Source organism: Miscanthus floridulus, chromosome 15 (assembly GCF_019320115.1).
Source record: "Miscanthus floridulus cultivar M001 chromosome 15, ASM1932011v1, whole genome shotgun sequence".
Classification (NCBI taxonomy): domain Eukaryota; kingdom Viridiplantae; phylum Streptophyta; class Magnoliopsida; order Poales; family Poaceae; genus Miscanthus; species Miscanthus floridulus.
In genome coordinates this window covers 53,738,852-53,742,212 of record NC_089594.1, presented here as the reverse complement: position 1 = coordinate 53,742,212, position 3,361 = coordinate 53,738,852, and the positions used below count along the sequence as shown (strand labels likewise).

Here is a 3,361-nt window from a genome sequence, read left to right as displayed (position 1 = left end):
TATGCTGGTTTTTAATGGCGGAGGAAAAGCTATACATTCTATTATCTATGTTCTCTAAGACTTTGTCATTGGAAGCTAGTTTTCTAGTAAACCTTCCATAAATTTAGCTTGTCAAAGACTAAATCTTTCAAGGATGGCTGATTATTGAAATTATTGAAATTGTTACCTTGATAGTTACCTTGGTACTTTGTCCTCTATTGATGATTCTATCCTTGATTCTGTTGAGGACGATAGTTGTTGTTGTTGATGAAGTTCACTTCCTCTTGGGTTTCAGAGCAGTTGTTCCTTGAATGCCTAGTGTTTCTACATTCTTTACATGTCATGCAAGAATCAGGAATGTGAATGACATCTTGCTTCTCATTGGCTCGATCTTCAAGCCTCTTCATTAGCATATCCATCTTAGCAGACAGCATATCTACCTCCTTGAGTTGATGCATACATCCACCTCTCTTGCAGGGTTGAAAACGTTCTTCATTCCATCCTTGGTTGGAGGCCATCTTCTCTATGAGAGTTGTTACTTGTGGGATTGTGAGTGATAAAAATGCACCTCTAGCAGTAGCATCCATATTCTCACGGGTGTTGTTTGTTAAACCATGGTAGAAATTCTTCATGAGTAGCCAATTCTCTATCTCATGATGAGGATATTTTGATATGTAATCTTGAAAGCATTCCCATGCCTTAGGGATAGATTCATCATGTTGTTGCTGAAAACTTGATATTCTTCCATGTAAAGCGTTGGTTTTGCCCATGGAAAAGAACTTTGCTAGGAAGCCAGTGGAGCAATTTGCCCATGTGGTATTCTTGTCTTTGTTGGCGTAGAACCATTGCTTCGCCTTCCCCAAAAGTGAAAATGGGAAAAGACGAAGTAATATGGCATCTCTAGTGACTCCTTTGATGGTGAAAGTGCTGCAAATCTCTAGGAAGTGTTGAAGATGAGCACTCGTATGTTCATGTGCCTTTCCACAAAACTGGCTAGCTTGCACCATATTGATGAGAGCTAGCTATTGACGGTCATTAACGTCAATAATAAACCGCAATTTATCATATACACATGATTGAAATGAACAAACCAAGATAGATATAGGATTTAATCTAATCATTTCCATGAGTTTTGTTGCTTGGAGTTGTTTTGCAGGATGTTACTCAAAATGCACGTAAAAAGGTAATATATACTACATATACAGCTTGGCAAAAAATCGAGCAGAAAAAATTTGAATTTTGTTCATAGGAAAATAGTCTCAAGCAAATACTTGGAGCACACCTTGCTAAGAGCTCGTCAAGACAATCGAAATAGATATATTATTCGGCATATTTGAAGCATGGAATAAAAAGATTTTAATTCCACGTATATAAAAGAAAAACTCAAAAGTCAACTTTGTACGTCCAATGGCCATGTCCATCATTACTGTTGAGCCCCACATGCTCATCAGGCCCAACACATGCAGGTCAGGCCAGATGGGCCAGCAGTAGAGACGCACCATGCCCACACATGCACAAGCGCGCATAGGTTCGATAGCCTAGGGCAGGTGGTAGCTCAGGAGTGGCATGTTGGTGAGGAGATTTGGAGTGGAATTTTTGGTGCCCATGTGGTATTCTTGTCTTTATTGGCATAGAACCATTGCTTCCTAACCCCCTTCTCATCCCTTTCCATGGCTAGTGTTCTGATGTCCCAAAGTGTTACGGTGTGATCACTATATTTTATCCATTACTTAGTTAATTCCTTTGGTCTGCTCTAGAATAGAACCACCGTAATAGATAGAGTATAAAGGAACCTTGAACTCGCCCATTGTCCTCCCAACTTAGCTAGTCTACTCTGCTGTCTTACCCTAGAGTTCTTCTGTGTGTGTCATATATCCATCACTCATATCTTTATCACTTATCCCCACATTAGTCTAGTCGATACACTAGTTAGTGGATACATGATGGTTAACTATCAACCTTTAACCATTGCTTCTCTATGGATAAATATGATACCCTGGAATACTCCTAGGTAAAAGCTACAATGGTATCCATGCGCTTGTAGATTTATCTGTTTGCGTTACCAAATACCAATAAGCTTTCTAGCACCGCTGCCAGGGAAGTAATTGGCGTAAAGATTTTAATATTGACCTTGATACCTGCTAACCTAGTTTGCCACTAGCTTTTGTGGGATTATCCTTGTCCTGTTGAATTTGGAATAAATAGGGCAACACCAGCCGTTCGACCTTCCGGCACATTTCCACAAGAGAAGAAACAAAAGAATCATCACGAGCCCAGGGTGCCCAATCATGCATGAACAATCAACACTTTCACCCTACCAGAAAAGTATATACATACTATTCATGTGTAGATGAAGAGAAGGTCACCGTTAAGAGAAAACAAAACCATCATATGTGATGGAACAACTACACTACATCACTCACAATTCAATCACAAATTGTGGGTGGTGGTAGAATTGATCAAGGTAAGAGAACTAACCCCAAAAAAAGAATGTTATCTTTCCTAATTTTATTTTCACCAGTGCATGTTGCTTGATTCATCAAAATATCTAGTGCTTTCTTTGGGTGGCTTCTAGATTTTGAGCCGTATTCGGGTGCCCTGCCTAGTCTAGGTAGAAGGCAATTTTATTGTTATATTTCTATTCGATGCTCTTAGTCTAGCTTCATAGTAGACATATGTTAAACGGGATTATCAGATTCATATGTTGGCTTTGCCAGTCGGTATGATATCATTAGATGGTCCATGCTTTGAGAAAAGGCTAAAGCCTAGATTTTTATGTATATCACTTGTTTAATTTCCTTGTTTTTTAAAAACATGGCATGTTTGCTTAATCACATTCATCCACTACGTTTACATTGCTTGCATATAAAAAATTGTTCTCTAGTTTATCATTCAATGTTCGTACATCTATTTGAGTTAATCTCGTGTTTATCTTTTCATGCTTCCTTACTCTATGATAGTATGCTTTGGTCTAGGAGTGTTGGTCAATCGCGATGATCATACTTCCATAGGCTTTTTCAATTAAGCATGATGCTTAGATTAATTAGCCTACCTAAATCAAATTGGACATGGAGTCTAGTTTGATTTTTGAACCAAAACTGCTAGTATAGACTTTGGTTGTATGCATGGATTAACCCCTGCAGGAAATTCTCAAATTCAAGTGGGTAAGTCCTTGAGATGAATTCATAACGTTTTGAATTTGAAAAAAGAGGCTCTCTTTGCTAACTAAACATGAATGCCAACTTTTCATTAGCATAGAGGAAAACCTTTAGCTCATAACATCAACCACTAGTGTTTCAACACCTTTGTAAAATCCCTTGGGTATGTATGGTCAACTAACCTGATGCAGGGATGAAACCTTGATCGAAAGATGAACACACTC

At 38.5% G+C, this 3,361-nt stretch overlaps 1 non-coding gene across 1 annotated transcript; it reads left to right on the top strand.

Annotated features, from left to right (window-relative positions):
- The first annotated feature begins 627 nt into the window (after positions 1–627).
- LOC136509813 (small nucleolar RNA R71) lies at positions 628–735 on the top strand. The gene has a single exon (XR_010772552.1). It is a non-coding gene; the product is annotated as a small nucleolar RNA R71 (small nucleolar RNA).
- The last annotated feature ends 2,626 nt before the right edge of the window (positions 736–3,361 follow it).